This window comes from Stigmatopora argus, chromosome 13 (assembly GCF_051989625.1).
Source record: "Stigmatopora argus isolate UIUO_Sarg chromosome 13, RoL_Sarg_1.0, whole genome shotgun sequence".
Classification (NCBI taxonomy): Eukaryota; Metazoa; Chordata; class Actinopteri; order Syngnathiformes; family Syngnathidae; genus Stigmatopora; species Stigmatopora argus.
This window is the reverse complement of record NC_135399.1, coordinates 15,558,805-15,582,897: the sequence shown is the minus strand read 5'-3', so window position 1 is coordinate 15,582,897 and position 24,093 is coordinate 15,558,805. Positions and strand designations below refer to the sequence as shown.

The 24,093-nt window shown below is 40.9% G+C and overlaps 1 long non-coding RNA gene across 1 annotated transcript; it reads right to left on the bottom strand.

The window, feature by feature from the left end:
- Positions 1 to 13,389: 13,389 nt before the first annotated feature.
- On the bottom strand, positions 13,390 to 15,575 carry LOC144086523 (uncharacterized). Its single transcript, XR_013304504.1, has 4 exons — positions 15,346 to 15,575; positions 15,113 to 15,196; positions 13,584 to 13,863; positions 13,390 to 13,451 (listed from the first exon to the last, which is right to left on the bottom strand). It is a non-coding gene; the product is annotated as an uncharacterized LOC144086523 (long non-coding RNA).
- Positions 15,576 to 24,093: the final 8,518 nt, after the last annotated feature.

Below are 24,093 nucleotides of genomic sequence, written 5' to 3'. Positions count from 1 at the left end.
GCCAATGACTCTGACATTTGCGGCTTTCTGTGCTTTCTTGAACATCTGCGGGAGAGCCCACTCGACACTTGCAATCATTCCGCCCCCCGCCCTTGGCTTTTTCTCTCTTCTGCACTACATTTAGTATGCAAGCTTTCTGGCATGTAAGAGCCAAGAGTCAATAATGTCATCCCCCACAAGGGCAACAGTGGAACACAATTGTTGCCCAGATAGAGTACAATACATGGGAAGACTAAAAAACTATTGAAAGCGTTTAGAAGCAAGCTCTGAAAGTATTGGACAGAAAACCAAAAGCGCCACCTTGGTTTACAAAATCTTCCATCACATAGCTCCTCCTCCACTGCAAGATTTTGTACCAAAAAATTCCAAGACATCAACAAGGGCTGGCTCTAGAGGTGACTGTGTAGTTCCCTTCAAAAACAGTGCTAAATTAGCCAAAGCACCTTCTTCATACCTGGAACTCGATACCAATTACCATACGTGAACTCCCATCTTTGAACCTCTTACCCAATCATTTTTAAAGCCTGGCTGTTAAACAAACAGTTGTTGCTGTTTAAAACTGTGCTACTTGAATGTGTGTATGTGTCATCGTTAACTTTCAACCTTCACAAGGGACAACGGAAACTAGCCCTCGGCTACAATCTTACATATTTACATGTGTTCATTAAGATGAATATGTTCATAAATATGTGCCGTCTCTTATTAAATAAATTAAACTCAAACGTTACAGCTGTAGCTTGTGTATAAGACGGCATAAATTAACGTTATCAACCTCGGCAACATGCCGTTTGACTCATTTATTGCCATTGAGGACGGTGGACATCCAATCCGTTTGACCCGGACTCAGTGGTGAGCTACGGCAGCGAATGCGTAAAAAATACGACTGTTGTTTATGCATTTTTTTTTCTTAATAGGACGCGTCACATTGATCCGACAATACGCTAGCGGACTCTCATTAGAGAGAAGTCGTTAGCGTAGGGCATTGATTCCCAACGAGTGTGTCATGAGAAATAATCAGGGAATGTTAGTTATCGGAATGTTTTTGGTTCTAATTTATTATTTACCGATACAATTCTGTTCCTCTAATACAGGAACAGACAAGACTTTGATCGCAAATATGTTTAATGAATGTACGAAAAAATAATGAAATGGCCGCCCGACGTTGGGGCAGGTATTTTATCATTGTGGGTACTATTCTAGCCAATCAAATGGAAGGATTTCTAGTTGCTTGTCCGTCCAAGTTTGGTCATTAAGACAACTGTTGTTGGTTTTATCGCTGTGTATGTGAGTGTTGCCTCTATTCAACTCATTAGCGCCCATCGATGTCCAATCCATTTGGAGTGGGAGAATGGCCAAAGTGATTTCATCCGAATTCGTCTTTTATACCAGAGCAGAAAACTTCACTGCCAGACTTAACTGGTCTTAATTGTCTTCAGAAAGATCTTACACTGACATTGTCCAATTAAAACTTTAAAAAAAAACATTGTTTGCATAGTATATAAGCAATAAATGAAATCAAATCCAAAAGGGTTCACCTACACTTTCTTGCAACTATATTTAGCCCGTTTAATGTTCAAATTAAAGCAATTCAAAAGCAAATAAGGATCAACAGACCTTTGCCAACATGAAATAAAATCGTGTCTATTGACAAGAGCATAAATGTCAACTAAACTCCTCCAGAGAGAAGGAAACATTTCCTTCCAAAAATAAACTGCCGGAGAGGTCGCCGCTTGAGTATCGGCGGCCCAAAAAAAAAAAAAAAATCCTCAAGCATGTTGGCAGCGTGCAACTAAAAACAAAGCGCTCTCTAATTATACTGTGGCGTTAGCGCTAGTCGGGATTACGCACGCTCTCCGTGTAATGAAACATTAGAGCAATTCTCTGTGTGCAGCAGCCACAGCAGGATTGTTTTGCTCGGCGTGTCGCAATCAGCTCGGCGCAAATAGAAAACCTGCCGAGTGCTGTTGCTCTAAATTGGGCCCACAAAGGCACATTTCTCTTCTTATTCAAATCATTTACAGCCATTGACGGCGGTAGAGGTCCAATTCGTGGATGCCGATAGACGACCGATTGGTTTTAGACGGTGAAAGGCTTGCCAGGGAATAATTGTATTGTAATGGCATAATGCAATCATTCTGCATAATGATCATAATCAACTGAATCCATTTAGTGATGTTAATAATAAGGCATATTGTGATGGCATTGAGTGATCATGATTCACCGCCATTGATTAGAATGTGAGTGTCATTGGACATTAAAATAAAAATTAGAGCTGATGTTGAGATCGATTGAAAGCCCTAGAATTCGACTTAATCAAATTCGGGGAAGAGGAATATCGGGAAATATCACATTGACTTCCAAAGTATCGAAACGGTATCGTATCATCATGGAATTGGTGTAATAACAAGAAAAAATAGCCTTTGATAAGCAATAAGCAAAGAATATGGATGGGTGAAATCAACAAGGCAATGCGAGAATACTTATCTTATCTCTACTGATCTTAAGACTTAGAAAGGGACTTTGTAATATCGGGAAATATCACATTGACTTCCAAAGTATCGAAACGGTACCGTATCATCATGAAATTGGTGTAATAACAAGAAAAAAATAACCTTTGGCAAGCAATAAGCAAAGAATATGGATGGCTGAGATCAACAAGGCAATGCGAGAATACTTATCTTATCTCTACTGATCTTAAGGTTTAGAAAGGGACTTTGTAATATCGGCAAATATTCCACAGTTGTGCCCAGTATCTATGTCATACTATAACAACATAAAATATTTAGTTATTTACACCCCTATGAATAACTTGACAGGCATTACTAAGCAAATAACGTAGAAAAGGCTCAAGATGGCAAAGTAAAGAAGGCAGCTGCTTGATCGTAGGGTTAAAAAAGAGACTTTAAATTTTTGTTTTTTTTAAAGGGAGGACAAAGAACTCGGCAGAAACTCGTGAGTCATTGGTCGCCATTGAACAAAAAGTCATTTTAGTCCATTGTTAAACATTCAGCTTCGGTTATAGTGGGTATTATTTCGCAGTATTTCTTTCCTTTCTATAAAACCTTGCTATTGAAAACTTGCCTGTTCATTTTGCACGTCAGAAAAATAGCAGTCGATGCCTGAAAAGACGCATTCCGTCTAAAACGTAGGGCACGTCGCACTTTAACGTGGAATTTTCATGTCAAGTGTCGGGCTAAGATTAACCCCCTTTGACTTTTTTAACAGTTTTGTAACAGCATTTAAAACTTTTGGTATAAAATCCCCTTTTGTGGTACATTGTAAGCACCGGATCATTGACACGTAAAGATAAAAAAAAGAGTGACAAACCTCCCTGCGTGCATTTCCATTAATTTCTTCTCGCTACAGGATGTGCGACGCCAGTTTGCCATCAAATACGTTGACAGAAGCCGAGATCACATGATCCTCCGGTGGGGCGCCGGGGTTATAAATAGCTCAAAGTCGCCTTGAGACGGCACCACTGCAAAAGTTGGAAGGGGGAAAAAAAGACAATGTCAAGAGGTTTTGTGGCATGAAAGCAAAAGTTGCGCTCAACTTTGTCAAGTCAATGCATTTCTTCAGTTGTTCTCGCGCTTAGATGAGTCGCCCCCGGGGGCCGGGCGCCATACTTGGGGGCCTACAACAGCCTCATTATCTCACGTCACATCCCGGCAACAGTTTGTCAACGCCAGACGGCCTCCTCCGAACGCCACTAGGCATCGCACCGATTTCTATACCGTACACCGATGCCATATGGACACCATTTTTGAGCTGGAGAAGAGACACCAAAAAAAATTTAAAAAGCCTGTGGGCTGATTCCCGTGATAACAAAATGAATATTTTATCTAATCTCCATCTCATTTGCACCACATTATAATACCCAACTCCGTTTTTTAATTAATTGATAGAACAGATCAAACACAGGTCTCCACTTTGATTTTTCTAAGGAGGACTAACACCCCCATCATCGCCATCGCCAAAAAAACTCCTCGCCAACCACGTTCGCTATAGAAAAGATATCATACGACGCGTGGCGAAAAGGAATAACGGGGAGCGTACTTGAAATGCTCGTCGCGCGTTTGCGTGAGCCGTTTCACTGATGAGTTCTTTTACCTGACACCCTGCTGATTAATTAATTTCACACTTTAATTAAATCCACAGTCTGGGCAGCACCGCAGGGGAGAATCCAGATTGCCAAAGGGGGTCTGAGACGGACGCACCCTCCCCGCGGTGATTCGCTCACGTGGCGCTGTCGTTTGGAACGGATCAGTGGGAATTTACGTTGGCCAATGCGTTGTTTGATATCATTTGGCCCCGTTACAATGCGTAGCGTGGCAGAGTGTGACATGGATTTGCATGTATTCTTTCGGAACGCTTTCGTCATTTCTTCTTTTCACTTGAACTCGTTTTTGCAGCACATATTAAATAATTTTTTTAATGCTTATCCGAAACCTGGCTAAACGTAAATTCCCCAATGCCTGGCCATCTTGGATAACATATATGTTTAGCAACACATACGTTTTACCCGTATTTTATACATTTTTTGATCATTTCAAATTGTGTACGCCATATAACAACTTTTGTACAAGATTTTTTGTTTTGTTTTAAGCACCTTTTTTGTAAAACCGATCTGGTTTTACCCATTTCGGCTCTAATCCGGATCGTGTCGGTCACTGGTAGCAGACGAAAATGGCATTTTTCACTGCTAATATTGTCATACTTTAAACATGGTATGCACACGCGCATTCCCCTTTCACAATATAAATATAGCATGTCAGCAAGCAATGTACCCAAAAAGTCAAGCGGCAGCGACATCTACAGAATATTCAATTTAGTGCATACAAAAGCGCAACGACGGATTGGGCATTACGTCAACATTGGGGAAAATTTTAGACTTAAGTGCGCCCTATGTGAGTACAAAATATGTCAGAATTGTAAATATAGGGAATTGCAATCATTAATTTGGGGAGCAATTGGCCAAGTTTGAAAGGTATGAGTAAAATGAATAGGTTCATTATTATGTACTGTCCCTTTATGACATAAATCTAATTCAAACTTAATTTAGTGCTAAAAATGACGACTTTTAAATGCTAACTTAAGAACTGAGTCTATCCCTGTCAATGGCAGCAAATGAATTCAAGAACTAATGAGCCAGTCTTATGTACATACATATGTACACTGTGCTATATGCATTTCTTAGCGTGTGATTGACAGATAAGCTCGTAAAACAATCCGCCGTTGTTCGGAGGCGCAGACTGACATCCGAATGAACCAGACAATAGAAGTTGCTATTGTGCCCACCAGTGATGTCGAGTCAAAGACTGAAAGTCGCAGGGATGTCATGTGTCTTGTCGAAAATCAACGAGGTTGCATGCCTTTTGCGACGCAGCGGGAAAGATGTGTGCGTGGGCCCCGATGCCAGACGCACTTTCTCTGTTCTCTTGAAACATATTTTTGGAACATATTTTGGGATCTTTAATCACAAACAACAACAGTCACGCTTTCATTTGCGAGCAATGGGGGAGGTTCGGATCCTTCAACGGCATCCGTTCTCGCTTCCTAATTCGAGAGGATAACCGCGATCAACCTGCTCCTGTGAACAATCCTGCGAAGAGGATCAAGGTTGATTGTTGATTAATTAGGAAAAAGCACTCGGGCAGCTGTCCGCCACGACGCAAGGGGGTCAACGCCGTTGACTGAGCCGTTACGGGAGCTAAATTGCAGGTCGAATGCGATTTAAAAAGCATTTAGCAAAAATGGGAGCCAACTTGAACAGATTGTCAGGTTGCTAGGAATAAAAAATGGTAAGCCAAATTGACTTGTGGCCACAGGGACTCAAAAGGGTGTCGGCCTGACCCAAAACAAATGTTATTTTCATTGGAATGCCAGCATCAAAAATCGATATAAATCAACTGCCCCTTGACGCAGATAAGAAGCTCCACCACGAGCAAGTCCTTCAATTTTATTCTAAAATTCGTAATCGGTTGCATCGAAGGGCTAAAGTTTTTTGGTCTACTTCCACATTGTCACGTAGACTGGTCCCTGTCCAACCCTCTCTGCTAGCCGTTAGTTTTACCTGTGCTTATCTAAGGAATCGAGGTGTGATAGACTATACCATATAGAGAAGAGTAATTCAATTTGGATCCCAAGCACTAAGGGCATTGGTTTTATCACCATTTCCCAAAAAGGCAACAATACCCGGATATAAAATATACGAGCACGGTCTGCTTGGGACACCCGCACTCCCTCCAGCAAGGAGATTCAATATAGTAGAATTTGGATTCCGGTGAAAGTGTCATTAAATAAGGTCAGACTCTTCCTACAAAACATCAAAATCTCAAACCAAAAGAAGCTGCTTGTACTACAACACCTAAACACGAGGATTTTTCGGGTTAAAAGCTGTAACAGACTGTTTTTTGCTTTGACTTGAACCAAGATAAGAGTTAGCTCAGCTTAGTTACACAATGCAAGTGTTAATTTCATTGCGTTTTCCTGTTTCGAAATGTACGTCTTACTACACAGAACTATCATTTTTCCTAGAACCAAAGCTAAAAACGCATCAGAGGGATGAATGACATTTCAATTGGCAAATAACGAGTAAAATCCAATAGGCAACACAGTGAACTCTCAAGTCAATAAAGAAGAATTATTTGCACATACAATAGAAAAATCAGTCTCTCCTTCACTTTCTCTTAACTGTTATCCGTTACTCATCACGAGTAGCGGCGAGGCAACCTTGAACCCGCCCCCTTCTACACACACGCACAATAGCGTTGTCAAATATGCTGTCATTTTTGTAAGGCGACATGTGCTTTTTCTTCACCCCCCGTGGCCCGAGGTCGGACCATGACTCACTTGCAGCCATTACATCGGATCGGCGCAAGTGTCAATCGCGCATCATGCAATGATTGGTCTGGCCGCGAAGTTAACCCGGCGCCCGTTGAGGTTAATCTTGTCCCACTTTTGTGGATGCGTTTTCATTTTTTATATAAACAGGAGGGTGTTTCAAAACGGGCAGAATATGAAAAGGTGCTGTGAGTCGTTCAAGGACATCATCAACTGAAATGCTCTCACAAACTTCTCGATAACTGAAATGCTGTAACGCATTCATTGATTTTTTTTTTCCACAAATACAACCCATATATATATAGAATAGCATTTTTATACAATGCTGTCCAAAATACAGAACGAGCAAAATGCTCTCACGCAAAGAGACTAATGATTTTGACACATTGAAGCGCTCACACGAGTCGCCGCTCATGTTGTTGTTGGTGGTGTGTACACTATCATTTCTTATCTATTCCTCTGTTTTTCGTGGATGTATCGCAATGAAATACGGCAGGTACATTTTAGGGATATTTACGCATTGATCTTTGGAGCCTGATAGTTTACTCCTTGTATTGGTGTTGATAAATTTACTCCGGACTAAAAGATGATACCTAATAAAACTATTATAAGTTCTCACACAGATCCGCAAAATTCCGACACGCCAGAATTTCTATTTTACCTGTAAAAGCACCACTGAAATGCTCTTTTACAAACAACTAACACTCATACACTCATAGAATTTTTCCTCTACTCTCATATTTCAAACTACAAAAATTCCTTTTCACCTACAAAAACCCCTTTAGTACTCAAGAGTATAACTAAAACTCTAAAAACACTACTAAAACACGTGCCCGAAAAATTGCGATCTTCCACGCATCTTCCTGAATACACTCCTAATATTTTTCCCGTGCACGTAATATCCGCGAAAATATCCCGATGGTTAAAATTGTGAGAGAAAAAAAATAGAGCGAGCATATTCGTAATCCCGAACGATGTCCCCGACGACCCGTCGCGCAGCACAAGTCGGCATCGTCTCCGCCCGCCGCGTGATGACTGATTGATGGCGTCCTATTTTTAATGCATTGTTAAATGTGTAATGCTAGGAGACACTTTATGAAAAACCTGCGAGTGGAAAGACGGGGGGGAAGTCGTAAGAGCGCAGATGACAGAATGAGGTCAGGAGCCGAGATGGATGTGTGCGGGGGGTTTGAGGACGACGGGGGAGACGCCGCCACCTGATAGGTCTCCCTGTCACGGGACGACGCGAGCGCAAATAAGAGCGTTAATGCTGTGTCAGTCAGTCGCCAGGCCAATTAAAAGTTGAGGCCTCGGAAAGGATTCTGGCATTGCGCCGTCGACAATGGGGAAGCGGGATGAAATTGCTGATTCTAATCGCGCCGTGTTTTCTGTTATTGTTTGGCCTTTATTGTATCAACAATGCGGGGAAATGCTATCATTTATCCTCGCTGGCAGGCTTGACACTTTTCCCCGAATGCTCAGTCTTTGCATTTAGAAAGCCTATTGGCAAACTCTCAGGAAGGAAAGCATCGTGGTTAACTATTGACCTGGAAAACCTGAGGTCAAATTGTGATTTGGAAAATGAATTTTTCTGTTCTAGCAGTGTGTGAAACGATTTCATTTTTTAGTCTTGTTTTCGTTCGCTCTATATTTAATGCCTTGCAAATTCCTGAGCACCATAATCCGATGTTATGAGAGCTGGATTGGTAGGAAAAGCCCACATAAAACACTTTAACGGAGGATGAAACTCAGGCGCTTTAAAGCATGACAGAAATGTGTTCATTCCCGTTTAACTGAAGTTTAAACGTTATTGGTTATTGATACCGATTGCCATTTAAAGACGAACATTAATTTCTGTTGGTTTTTTTGTATCCATCCAGTTCATAATGGTATTTTTAATCGAGATCGAATACTGATTGGAATTTTAAGTGAAAGTTTTCAAGGCGAGATTTTGTTCTTCAATAAATTCATACATTTCGATTATCGTCAAAGCGTTGATAGCTACTGTACGGTAATGTGAGAGAAAATGGCTGCTTTTGTCAGGTTTGTTCCCTCAGTTTGTGCCGCGGGCCGTCGCTAGGAACTTTGTGGAGAGGCACAGACGCCAACTACAAACGCATGCCTAGAATACCAAGATGTTATGTCAACAGCAACACCTCATTTGCACAAATATCACTCAACTGTCACATTGAAGGTAGGTGGTGCTCTTTGGACTGAAAAGTTTAACTGGCTGTACAATGGAGAATTGTATTTGAAATGCAAAAATGGAATTGAAAATTCTTAACTTGAATGAATAAAATCAAAGAATCATTGCACCAACAAACATACTTGAACCAAAATGATAGTTTGGTTTGCAAAAAATCTGCCACACAACCACAGCATAGAAACACAACAACAAAAGCACGTAATTCCTTCAAAAAAACTTGACTTGCGTTAAAATAAATAACGTTGAGAAAAATCTAAATCAACCCATCGTAATAACCTCCAATTAATACAACAACTTTTTCCGTCCCAAACACTACAAACAATGGTCATGTTTACAAAAACCTCACACCAAGTAGCACCTAAAATAAATAATAATGAGCTGCAATTGACGGCAAATACGACCAATCCAATTGAAGACAGGCATCCCCGTTTAAATGCACTAAACTGACACCATCATTGGCATTGAATGATTACATTTCATGCCACATTTCCCTGCCCTAACGGATTTGACCAATCCATGGCTGCTGAATGTCAGGCATTCATCCACATCTCATTGGATGTTGTCTGGTCCACATGGTGAGAATCTTTTCTAAAAAAAATTCTCTCCACGTGCCTTATCCATCCCCAACAGGCCTCGGCATCCATTGCCAAACAATCCGCATTCATCCAACCCAACGGGGACGTCTCCCGGTTAGGCCGGTGATCAAACGGCATCCGTGCGGAGAAGAACTCCTGGATTGGATTGAGCAAAGAGGAGAAAGCAGGCAGGACCAGCGGGGACAAAGTGGGATTTGGTGGAAGGCAACCCAAATTGTCCCAAATGATGATGCACCGTAAGAAGTGGTGCCAGGCCTTGACAGGTGCGAGCAGTCGAGTGAGGAAGGTGAACGAGGTGCAACGCTCTCAGATTTAGACCACAATTACATGTCTGGAATGGGAAATACCCAGCACAAAAGCCAGGCTTCAGCACACGTGTGCGTGTTCTGCATCCGCCAGCATGGCTATGTGTCAACAAAACCCTGTTTTTTGCGATTATACTTTGTGTACGACTTTCTTTTTTTAAATCACGGATTCTCCTGAACTCACCACGATCTCAAACCAATTTGGAATCGGAATCCAGAGTGAATTCTGATGAAAAGCGCAATCACGCAAAACAATTACTAGTGCCTCGTGGGAAAATTCAACAAACGGCAAACTTATATTTTGAAATTTTATGATAAGAACGGCAATGTTAGCCTTAAAAAAATTGGGAAATTACGGAAAATGCCATTTGAACGCAAGTATATACACAAATAGCGCTGACTCCTCTCATTCCAATGAGTAGGTTTCTTCACCTACCATATAACTTATATTTTGAAATTTTATAATAAGAACGGCAATGTTAGCCTTAAAAAAATTGGGAAATTACGTAAAATGCCATTTGAACGTATGTATATACACAAATAGCCGACTTTTCTCATTCCAATGAGTAGGTTTCTTCACCTACCATATAACTTATATTTTGAAATTTTATGATAAGAAGGCAATGTTAGCGTTAAAAAATTGGGAAATTGCGTAAGATGCCATTTGAACGTATGTATATACACAAATAGCGCCGACTCCACTCATTCCAATGAGTAGGTTTCTTCACCTACCATATAACTATGGACTTTGCAATTAAATTTTTAGTTTTTTAATTTGTTGATTATTTGGTTTGGAGAAGCAAGAATTATTTTTATCAATGAAAATACGGGACATAAAAATCCGATATAAAGTGTTTAGTGTTTAGCGTTAAATTGCCATGCAAATAGAAAGCCAAAATACAAGCTATAATTAGCCACTTGCAAAAATGTCTGTTTTAGTTTCTCCTGAGGTGTTGGCAATGTACGTCAAATCTTGAGTTTATTCCCCCCATTTCCGCCACTGTACGGAAATTGCAGTCCGCTAATGTTCATAGCAGGAAGAGAGCATCCTCAGCGAGTACAGAGTATCATAACGTGGTTTTTTTTTTCTTCTTCTTTTGAAGCTATATAAAATAAAAGCTTTTAAAATCTGTCCCTTGAAACTTGCTGTGAGGCGATTTGCTGATGTTTTTTTTTTTTCATCTTCCCTCTCACAATGGTTTTCCAGACCATTTTCACTTATTGCACCCCTGGGTGCTTGCTCACTGCAGTCTGCAGTCCATTTTATGGGCATGACTCAATGTGTACGGGCTGAAAAGAGGAAGGAACATTCACCGGCCGCTTCTTCGGGGCACGTCGGCGCTGTCTAATGAGAGCCACTACAACAGACGATGTATGAAGCTAATGTGCAGATGGGGGCTTGGATTATTCTTCTTACCTTATTTGGGGCAATATATATATATTTTTTTGTTAAAAATGGCTCGCGGTGCCATGCAATGCAGCCTCAGATCGCTGCACGAGCACAACAGTAAATCAAATATCAAATAAATGCAAAAGGAAAGGCCGGATTTACCACCCAAAGTGTCGCATTACACATTTTCAATGCACTTGAAAAGCTCGCTGCTGGACTTCCTTCAGCCAAAAGCCAGATAAATCCAAAGCAATATTAGACTAGAAAGGCATTATAAATTAAATGTAAGGCAAAAAATCTAACCAATAAAGCACAGTTTAAGAGAAAGGTGGCCGTCATTGAATGACAGCATGAAAAGGAACACATTGACAATGTTACCTAGCAACAAATGCCTTTCTGTCATGACAGTGATGAACGCTAAATGTTCAGATATAGGAGTGAAAGAAAAAAAAATAGTGGCTGAAAATGAAGTAGCCTCTTCTGAAAGAAAAATCTGTATCTTAAAAAGGAAAAAAAATACTGTATAGTAAAAATATGAAGTTGTCACATAATGAAGCTGTCTTTTCTTTTAGAGGATTTGTTAATGTTCTGGGTTGGATAAGTTGACAGTTACAAATATGTATGCTTCATGTATGTATAAATAAGGGGAAAGGAATTATTAATTTAGTAGAAAAAAAGAATTCATAATACAGTGTAAGGGATAATGTTGCAATTTTATGGAAAGCTAAAAGTTAAGAGTTAATAAAAGTAGAATGAAGTTGCAATATTTTTTGATTAAAGTCTCAAAAATAAAGTTGTGATCTGAATTTTTGTTAAAAATCTTAACACTACAAAAGTAAGTAAGAATGTCATTATGATGAAAGCCCTCATTTAACTTAATTTGAAATATAACTAAAGGGAGTAAGTGTGAACATAAAATGGGGAATATCATGATTGAGGAGGTCATAATACAATATTGGAAGAATCAAAATTGCAAGAAAAGAATTGCAGGTTAATATGGGATGAATTGAATCTAACAGAAAATGTGAGGAAAATTAGCAAGACTGGTTTCTGTATAGAAAACAAAATAACCTCAGCTTTAAAAAAAAAAGTGTGCTAAGCCAATTCAATTTGAGTAAGAAGATAATATCTCACCTTGGAACAGGTTTGAAATCTTCTGCTGACGACGCACAAGGCCACGGGATTCACGCATGAATTTCAGGCCGCCGGATTGATCCCGACATAATCCGGCACGAGAAGGACACTACAACAGGGAACATTGGAATAACTGCAAAGCCGTTCATTTCAATAAAAATGAATCCATCATTGACGCTCACCTCAGTAGCTGCCACCTATTTTTGGGGGATCTTTCTCACTGTACGTCATTGGCGTTGATATTTTCCTGAAGTCAAGCGGCAACCAGCAGACGGCAAACACGAGGACCAAGTCAAAAACAGTCTTTGAAATCTGGTCCCTGCTTCCCCAAAAATACAGAACTTTTATCAGTATGGTTCGAGTTTAAACCGATGGAATAGACTGTGTGCGATCGATTGGTCACCGGTCTTTTGGTCGCCGGTCTTTTGGTCGCGGTCTTTTGGTCGCCCGTTGTCGCGGTCCGGGCGACCAAAAGACCGGCGACCAAAAGACCGATGACCAAAAGACCGGCGACAAAACAAGGTAAAACAACACGGTCTACGCATCAATAAAAGCCAACAACGGGCATGAGCAGTTTCACTGAGCCGACGTGTGAGTGTAGAAGAGTTTGTATGTACATGCGTTGTCCCTTTAAGAAGCTACGTCAATTCAGTCAGGGTCTTAACAAGTTCTCCAACAAAAAACAATAAAAGTACGGGAAATTTGGAGCTTTTCTTTAGCCTAATAATTAATAGGGCATTAAGTATGACTAAATAGTAATTCTCAGTTTGTATTTAGGGAATTTGAGCAACGATTTAAATGGTAATTATCAATAACCTTCCGCGACCAAAAGACCGGCGAACAATCGACTGTGTACCGAATAGACACACATACCTGTTTGTAGTCGTTGCTTATTAATGGTTTGTCATTATTCTTTAGAATCCTCCCAGTACTTTCCGGTAGAATACAAAGAGCCACCAGTCCTTCAAGGCTTTTTACTGGTCGTCAAATGAGATCAAATCAGAAAATACGTAGATTAACATCGGGAAAAAATAAAAAAAATAAAAAATAGGGAAATTAATGAATGTTTATCTATGTAACAGCCTTAAAATTCACTATTTACAAAATACCTGCTGTGAGATGGGTCATTAAAACAACAAAGTCGGTGGTTTTCCTCAGTTCTGCACGACATCAATGGACGAAGAAACGACATCAAAGGGCGGTTGTTACTGGTGGCTTGCATCAGGTCACTCGCATAAACGGTGGGCTTCGCTCCACACCGGATGGAACAGACGTGTCCTCAGATGTGGCTCTTTGTAGTCCGCGTTTATCAATCCCCAAACCAACCGGTTCAGGTACTGCCATCGACGACAGCGGACCAATCGGGTGCTCTCGGGTGACTTCCAGGCGCTGCCCAAATACAAAGAAACCGATAATGAGTATTTTTGCTTTTCCAGACCAGGAAAGGTAATGCCATATAAAAACTAATGTTTTGTCCACATCAAATGGTAAAAATGGAGAGTATTAGTCTTTACCAGGCCCAAAAGCGCTTTTTACTTTAGCTCAAATTCACGCACACATTCATATAACATTGGTAGGGTTTTTTTTTTAAATGAAAAATATGCCACCGCAACGATACATATAAATCGACGCCTTGACAATAATCGGATCAAATTCAGCAAAAAAATCGATCAAAATCACCCTCTTTTAGAGTTGAGTTAATTCTGATTACAACCAAATGAAATTCCACCTTAAAACAATATTATCAAAACAGGGACACGTCTAAAATAGCTCGATTATTTGATTAAAATATCATTTCAAACCAACTAATTTCTTTCCTCCAAAATGAAACTTTTTGCCTTTCACAAAACACTATATTTTTGTGTACATTTTATCTTGCCGGAAGAAAATCTACATTTGTTATTTAAGCCAGTTCGTTGAGTGACTGCCGTGACATTGAAGGGCTAAGCTGTGCGTTATTATGAGTTTTCATTTAGAAAATGACCTTTCGCGCTTTGCTAGTGAAAAGAAAGAGAATGTGCTTTATCTGACGGCAACGGTTTTCAAATTAACGGAGAAAAGTGGCAGTGAACGATGTTTCTGTGGCATTGAAAGCGATACACGGCCAATGAATTGGAAGTGGGAGGGTCGATGAGTTACTTGCTGAAATACGACTGATACGTTAGTGCGCTTATTTCGCATGTTTCTTTGGCTACGTGCCAATATTTTTGTCCGGTTGCGGTTTGCATTACAGAGCGCAGGTGTGTGGCGGTGGGCGGAGTTCCCTACATCGCACCTGCGTCCCATCTTTTCGGCAAGGGTGCTGAGATTTTGGCTTGCTCGTCGCCATTTTTAATTAGAAATCTTGAGCCCTTGGCTGTTGTTGTTCTTGGCTAGATGTCCGCTTGTTTTGTTTTTCAATTACTTGTGACAAATCTTGCTGATTTTTGTTAGTTCGTTTAAGTGTTTGCATGTGGTTGGTTTGGAGTTGAATAAATATTGGGACACGCCTCTTTGGTTTAAGTCCTCTACATTAATTTTAATGTTACAAATTTGGCCAAAAAAATCATTTTCTCCAAAAACCTATGTGCTTAAACAATGGAATGCACAAAGGAAAACATTAAAAATTATGTTCTCACTCAAATCCAATATTGCATACCTCACTCCAACGGAGCTTTTCTGAAGAAGAAGGGTGCCAACTTACACAGCAGCGAGCCAAGCGTCCAATCTTTTTTGCCAAGAGCTACATATGGGACACACAAAAAAAGCGCTAGTGATAATAACCATCAATTGAAGATAAGACGGCAACGAACAGAACGTGTGCGGAAAAGGCCGATAAAGCTCGGCATTATGTCGGCCTGGTAATTGCCTGTCACCGGGCGAATAACTCACCCCGTAGGTGTTGACTGGGATGTCTACCACAACGTGGAGGAGGTCACCTAAAGCCAGATCGGGCAATCAGGAAGTCTGTGCAGTTGCTCGAGCATTTGTTTTGGTGAATGCTGCTTAAGAGTAGCATAATTCAGCACAGAAAAGGCAATGGAAATAGCGGCGTTTGGTGGATTCCTTTAGAGGAGGCGTTGAAGCCGTTTCCGTCCAATCTCAGAGTTGCTGGCGGAGAATCTCCAACGGCGGCCACGCCGCTAATGAGAACATTTCCAGACAAAGAAGAAGAGCGTCATCCCACATTGTCTGAAGCTTCTTCAAAACAAGGCCCTCGCTTGTGTTTGCCAGCACTGGGTTAGCAACGAGAGTAATTAGCATCAGAGCTGCCGGCAGTTTGGCAGCAAAGTGAGTCGACACGCTGATCAAAAAGCAATTAGAAAATGAATTGTCCCATCTTACCTTTTTGATCAAGAAATGTCGCAAAGTTGCCCGACGCCAGCTCGTAGCAAAGACTGCGGCTCAGCAGTCCCGAAGAATTTATAGGCGAAGACGCCGTGGTCGTCATTATTCATCAATCTGTCAGCGCTGAATGTAATTACCACCCGTGATGCATCACCTGCGTAAAAGAACACCGTCTGAGTGTCTGTTAAGAGTGAGATCATGTTGTAACTTTCGGGGGGTTATGCCGCGCAACGGAGGTAAAATATCTCAATCTTGAAAAATGTAAACATCATCTCTCCGGGTAACAACATTAATCTTGCCGACACGCTCGTATCCGGGAAGAGCGAATACTTTACTCGGCGTAACTACAGTATTACGCTAGTGAGTTTAGGATGTGTACGCAGTTAAAAAGACTTTATTTTGATCTGTTAAATGCGCAAACTTGAGGTGCTCATCTGACAATGATTGCTTGAAGACGGTTTAGCAGGCAAAATTGAAACGTTACATGGATTAACAACTGGGAAATTGCTCGACTGTCACCTGAAAACATTACACTCGATTTAATGGACTGCAGTACGTGCAACTGCATATTTGCTGGATAAAGTATTCTGAAAAACATTTAGATTTAAAAATGGGTCTGCGAGACGGTACACGGTCGATTGGTCGCCGGTCTTTTGGTCGCCGATCTTTTGGTCGCCGGTCTTTTGGTCGCACGGAAGGTAAGTGATAATTACCATTTAAATCGTTGCTCAAATTCCCTAAATACAAATTGCCAATGACTATTTAGTCATACTTAATGCCCTAGTAATTATTAGGCTAAAGAAAAGCTCCAAATTTCCCAGACTTTTAGTGTTTTTTGTTGGAGAACTTGTTAAGACCCTGACTGACGGACGTCGCTTCTTAAAAGGGACAACGCATGTAGATACAAACTCTTCTACACTCACACGTGGGCTCAGTGAAACTGCTCATGGGCATTGTTGGCTTTTATTGATGCGTAGACCGTGTTGTTTTACCTTGTTTTGTCGCCGGTCTTTTGGTCGCCGGTCTTTTGGTCGCCCGGACCGCGACAACGGGCGACCAAAAGACGGCGACCAAAAGACCGGCGACCAATCGACCGCACACGCTGCGAGACATGCCTTCAATTAAATTGAGGTTAAAGTGTTCCGACCGATGCATCGTATAACCTTCCATAAGGGGTGTACAGTATACGAAATAAGTGACTTATTGTCTTGTATTTCACTCCAGGAATCCGTCTGACAGCCGTGAGAGGCTATCAACGTTTGGCAGCTTCAGTTTTTTTGTTTTTGTTTTTGAAGGAATATCATTCCCTTGCCTGTCGTTGGCCAATTGACATTGGAAATGCAATCCAAAATTACATCTGCTAGAAGCTTTTCTGTCGCAGAAAGCAATTCAATGTCACTTTGTGAAGCTTTACTGCCGTCACACCGCTTCCTACACGTGGCAAAATTTACTTCAGGCTGCCGAGCACCATAATCCTCTCCTTGACGCCTTTCAACAACCTCAAGTAAGAACAGGTAAAGTTTTGTCTCTAGCAAAAAAGTATCTACCGAGAGCAAATCTAGTGCAGCGTTGGAGTTTGTACTTTTTTAATCAACGGTGAGAGCGGCAAGCCCTGCTGCTTCATGCTTTGTCAAGAACAGTTGCTTTTTTTGCTTTCGAAACTTGAGGCAGAGAGGGTAAGTTTAACTCACGTTGGAGGAGCGAGATAATAAAAAAAAAGCTTTCCAGACTGCTACGAATTGAGCCAACGCAATTTACTTTAAAGAAGAAAATATCGATGCCCTCGTCTAGCTAAATAATACCTGAATCCAAACAGAAACAAAAAGCATTCTACTCAAAGTGAGCAGTGATTTCAGCATCGATTTGCTTATAAAATCATCAGCTTGGTTAATATGTACGATGGTAAATTGTCATTAGTTGGCGATACCAAGTTAGCCACGGGTGAGGTTGATCGCAATGAAACGAAACGTTAGCCAACGAGGAGACCTGTGCTTTGTGCTGTTGCAAATTCCAATGGAGTAGTGATTGGTTGTGTTGGCAAACATGTTCAAATCATGCCAAAATATCAGACTCCTGTTTAGCAAGCATAAAATAAACAATGGCTACTTGAAGAAGGTCAACCAACAACGTAACGGTAAGCCAATGGAGAGTGTACTAAGAACCAGACTGATGTCGTGTATTTTTTGGACCACTTCGTCGCAAATCGTGTCACGAAATCACACATCATTATATTTTCTTATACGTATTATAATGTATTTATTTATTAACTTATTTATTACCTATTTATGTCTAAAATGTATTTTTCTGTGTCTGTATTCTCACCCTCTTCCTACAGTGACAATGAAATTTCTCGGATACGGAATGAACAAAGTTATCTAATCTAATTTACCAGCTCAGATGTTGTACGAAACCACACGCCAAAGCTCCAATGCAGGTCTGTTTTAAGTTTGACTATAACTTATTGCGTTGGAGGGCGTCGTTAAAATGTCAGTTAGAATTGTTCCAAGAGAGCTTGCCCAAATCAATGTCGTTAAATCTTCATCGAACTATTTTATTTATTGCCTGTGTTGTCGGCATAACATTAACTAACAAGAATTCATTGCTTATAAATCCTTGAGTCTTCAGTCTCAAGCTTTAAATTATGCGAGCCTTATTCAAGTTTGCATTTGCTGTATTCTTTCAACTCGATCTTGAACTTTATGATTTTCTTGCCGAATGTTCCAACAATGAAATAATTTCAGCTTCTCAAGGTCAAAAGTAACCTTGACACGTTTCTGCCTCATTACTTTTCTTCATATGATCATATTGTGCACTTTACAGCATTATTGGAAGAAAAAAAATGAACTGAAAGGGTCAGGCTAACATAATAGCATTAAAACCTTGGCATAAAAAAAATTATATTTATCCAATCCATTTTAAATTTAAAAATAAATAAATAAATGTTTTCGGTCACTAACGGCAACAGATGTACAAACCATTTTAATTGGTAAGGCCAGCAAGATAAACTTTTTTTCTTCATTTTTCTAAACAATGAGACTCACAGATTGAAAAATCATTTATAAGACACTGAAAAAACGATGAAAAACGTCCCTTTTTTAGCACTGTGACGAGTTACGAAGTTATCGTATCGACTTTTAAAATTTCCTTGTAAACTACAGCGTGATGGTGTTTGTTTCAAGGGATTAAGACCTTTTTAAATGGCCACTAAACACTCAGACATTTGTAACAGAGTGTAACCATCACACTAAATTGGATTCATGTGGGTGTACCTAACGTTGCGATGGGCGAGGAGACGCGAGATTCTTCGCCGGGCCGCGGCGGACGTGCTAACGCGCCCTAAGGAACAATAGGCGCGCAGTGAGCAGAAACATTCCGTTGCTAATTGCATCCCGACTGCCTTTTGAAAACTCCGACTAGTACTTGGCCGGCGAGAAATGACCTTGGCGAGGAATGTGTTGGCTCGCTTCCACGAAAACAAGCGATTAAGGCGGAAGAATTGCTCGAGTCGAGCGCGCCGGCGTATGAAGAGTGTTCTCCGTTAGGCGGCTGACATACAACGTTATTGCCAGTGTTTTTCTATATAGGTCACCGGAGAACGCCGAGACACTTCACGGCCTATAAAATGGAAGCGGAAAAGAAACAAAGCTGCGAGGAACATTTTCCTGTCTGAAAGAGTCCTAAAGAAGAATAAAAACAATCCCTCGCGCATCCACGTTAAGGCTTTAAAGGGGTTTTATTATTGACCAGAATTGTCCGCTTAAATCTCTCCTGTTTGTCTTTTAAGGCCATTTATGACGGCGACGGCGCGGCGGTGCTTAACAGCCACGTCCCGTCTTTCTCGCTAGCTTGTTTGCGAGTTTAAATGAATGGAAAGGGAAGATGTCCGCGTGCATGCAATTGTCTGGCGCCGCTCTCATTATGTTGCTGGTTCAAACTGTCACGCTCAACCGGCTACAAAAGTGTACGCTGTTTACCGGGTCAGCGCTTCGGTTGATTGATGACATGATTTGTTTGCCTTGTTTCAAATGTTCTAATGAGGCCCTGTCACGTTGGCCGTTCGAGCCCGTACAGAGAAACTGGGGGAAAGGATACGCAGTTATCCGAGGCGTTGAGTCGTGGCTGATTGATCGAGTTGGCTGAAAAAAAATTACAACAATTTTAGATATGGACGCAATTAATTGGGTGGAGATGTCAGTCAAGATGGGTGCTTACGAGGAAAAGGTCCATTTGGGGCAAATGAAGTGTGAACTTTGGCAGATGTCTTTCACAATGAACGATGGTGTTTCGGCCCGTGTGCGGTCGATTGGTCGCCGGTCTTTTGGTCGCAGTCGGGGGCGACCAAAAGACCGACGACAAAACAAGGTAAAACAACATGGTCTACGCATCAACAAAAGCCAACAATGGCCATGAGCAGTTTCACTGAGCCAACGTGTGAGTGTAGAAGAGTTTGTATGTACATGCGTTGTCCCTTTAAGAAGCGACGTCAGTCAGTCAGGGTCTTAGCAAGTTCTCCAACAAAAAAACAATACAAGTCCGGGAAATTTGGAGCTTTTCTTTAGCCTAATAATTACTAGGGCATCAAGTATGACTAAATAGTCATTTGCAGTTTGTATTTAGGGAATTTGAGCAACGATTTAAATGGTAATTATCACTTACCTTCCGGGCGACCAATCGACCGTGTACCGTTTCGGCCAATGAGCTCGAGTTCGAGATTGCGCATTTGTCTAAAAATTCCCTAAAAATTATAGACAATCTCAACTACATCAGAATCTCTCACTATGCAGTTGACAAAAATATTGCGCAGCCGACGATAGCATTGCTTTGTTTTTGTTTTTTGCGTCAAGACGAAAAACAAATCCATCCTATTGTCGGCTGCACAATATTTTTGGGAGAGCCGGCAATGAACGATGGCGTTTCGGCCAATGAGCTGAGCTCACTTGAATTCGAGTTCGAGATTGCGCATTTGTCGAAGATACCTGATTCGCTAAAAATGATAGACCATCTCGGCTACATCGGAATCTGCTGACAAAAATATTGCGCAGCCAACGATAGCACGGATTTGTTTTTCATCTGGACGCAAAAAGAAAAAAACTAGCGCCATTGAACCTTTGATGAGGTCTGAAATGAGGTCCACAGAGAAGCTGATGTGAAACTCCAAAAGTGGGAACTTTTACAACTCTCAGCCCTTCTGTCAGCTCCACTTCTGCAGCCTTAATACAAGTTTAAATACCACGGCACCCCCTAAAGAATACCACATTCAAGTGAATAAATTAACATTCTTCCCCCCTCTTCACAATGTTTACTGCGCATGCAAACATTGACAAGCGACAGAAGCAGCTGGCAGTCATTCATTTTTCAATGAAAGTCACGGCAAGCGTCACCAAGCAGCCGAGGCGCCAAAATGTGGGAAGAGATCTTCCGTGCAAACATCAGTGTTGTTTTGCGTGTTGACAGTGCAAGAAAACGTGATCACAGCGCCCGTCGCTTCCCTCCTGATCCCTACAACTTGTGCCCAGTTTGTCTAGAAACGTCAACCAAAATAGCTCGAGACAAACGAATTTTAAAGCTAAAAGGAATAGCTCCTGGAAAGGGATTGGAGAAACTCACCTTTTCTACCTTTTAAACAATACAAAAAAGTATGTTTAAATGGGGAAAAATAATATTTTCCTATTGGACGGTACGGTTCAAGTCTGGGAATTACTTGACCATTCCATTTTTTTTTTTTTTTTTAATTTAAAGACACTAAGAATGAGATCGAGTCTACTGTGAATTTAATACATGCTCCATTGGGTTCAAGTCTGGGAATGACATGACCATTCCATATTGTTTTTATTTTTTTCAAAGACACTAAGAATGAGCTCGAGTCTACTGTGAATTTAATACATGCTCCATTGGGTTCAAGTCCGGGAATGACTTAACCATCCCATATTGTTTTTATTTTAATTTTTTTAATTTTTTTAAAGACACTAAGAATGAGCTCGAGTCTACTGCGAATTTAATACATTCTCCATTGGGTTCAAGTCTGGGAATGACACGACCTTTCCATAGTTTTATTTATTTATTTTATTTATTTTTAAAGACACTTTAAGAATGAGCTCGAGTCTACTGTGAATTTAATACATGCTCCATTGGGTTCAAGTCTGGGAATGACTTGACCATTCCCCAATTATTTTTTTTTGCTTCAAAGACACTTAAGAATGAGCTCGAGGCATACAGTCATTTCTAGCTTTTACCCGCACTCTAGCGTCAATCTAACCTGGAATTTTGTGTGCTGTATTGACTTTGCTGCGGGGGGGTTGCTACAATGCTTTGATGGGTCAAAGCAGAGCACAGCAAGTCCACTATGTGGTTTTTGCCGCTGTCAAATAAGCACCTGCGGCTATTTTGACACGAGCCTCCCCGAGTTGAAAATCGTCTGTCGACTTTTTGGAATTTGTCAGCTCGCCCAAGAAAAAAAATCTCGGTGATGCGTTACCATATCCCCCCCCGGGCGCCAATACGTAAACGCAAAAAGCTTGCCGAAAGGACCCCGCTCGCGTTTGATTGTGGTCCCGGCGGATTTAATGGACATGTCGGATGGGAGATTTGTTACCCCTCTGATTGCTCCCACCCGGAGAGATTGGAAGTGGGTTGGGCAGACCCCCTATCTCAGCTGTCACACATTGCCGTGTCATCACTTTTCGCCTGCCCCCCCTTTGGCCTCTCAGGACCGGCACATCTGCCACCTGCTTAATTATTTCTTTCCGCCCCTTTAAAAAAAGATAGCGAGGATCAAAAGGCAACGAGGAAGACGCCCATCGTTCTCTGATGGCGTCTTCCGAGTCACGTCGCATTTGTACGGTCCAAAGTGGCTGCGAAGTCTAGAAATGGCAGGAAAGGCCTTTCTCGTCTTCGTCACTGTAAAAGCACAAGGGCGTGTGTACGAGTGTGTGTGTTTGTGTGTGTGTGTGTGTGTGTGTGTGTGTGTGTGGGCTGCGGCAGCGATGGGAAATCTCATTTCTCCGAGTTGCAAGCCAAATAAGAATCTCGCCCGCAGCGCTCTGTCAGTGGCCTCAAAGACAGCAATCTATCAAGAAATAACGGCAAACTCAAATGTAAAAATCAATTCATGGGAAAATAAGGAGAGCCGCGGTTGAGGGAAAGTTCACCCGCCGTGCGTTGTGATCGTGCTTTCTTGCATTCCGTCCCAGTCGGAGTAATGATAGGAGGGGTGGGGGGGCGGACAGGGGTTTCCGGGTTGGGAGTTTGATACGAAAGCTGACGTGAAGGCGAAAGCGTCTAAAATATGCGGCAAAGATGCGAGCTGCCGGCTGCACTTAGGAGAGACGTGTGTTCCATTTACAAGGAGAAAAGAAAATCAACCGATGCGCGTTTATTTATTTTTGAGGTTACGTTCACTCGGTGGAGCTGAATGCAACTGATATGCCGCTAGAGAATTCAGAATAAGAGAAACGTGCTTCAGGATTTGGGAATTCGCCAATTCAGGGGTTTTTTTTGCCGTAAACGTCACTCAAGATTCTACAAGTTTGGTTGGGAAATTACGGTGCAGTGATATTTAACGTTATCCTTAATTCAAATTCTTTTTTTAAAAATCCCCAAGGATATTTTCAAGGTTTTCCTTGAAAAAAACAAAATGGAAATATTTCTTGATGTAAAAAAATTAAATTAAATTAAATCTTCAAGGATATTTGCAAGGTTTTCCAAGAAAAAAACACAAAGTGGAAATATTTTTTTGATTTAAAAAAAATTAAATAAAATGAAATACCTAAGGATATTTTCAAGGTTTTCCATGAAAAAAAACTGTGGAAATATTTCTTGATTTAAAAAAATAAAATAAAATACCTAAGGATATTTTCAAGGTTTTCCATGAAAAAAACATTGTAAATATTTCTTGATTTAAAAAAATAAAAATAAAAAAATTCCAAAGGATATTTTCAAGGTTTCCCCCCCCCAAAAAAATTGAAATATTTCTTGATTTTTCTTAAATATTTACTACCGATATTGATATTTTGGTGTAGAGAGATGCCTTTATTTTAACACTTTAGCGTGAAAATAGTGCTCCAAAATTTGGAATTTAAAGCAAAACAGAAAAGTATTCTTAATTAAATCATCCATTTGATGCTACCGAGATTCAAATGTGTGTGATGCTAGTTTGCGATTGAATACGTTAAAGTCAATTACGTGAGGGGGTGATTGCACTCATGGGTGCAAGTTAAACAAGTCAATTGTGATGAATTAATCATAAGGAAAAATATGATGCAACAATTTCTTTTTTTGCACTGCAAGAAGCTC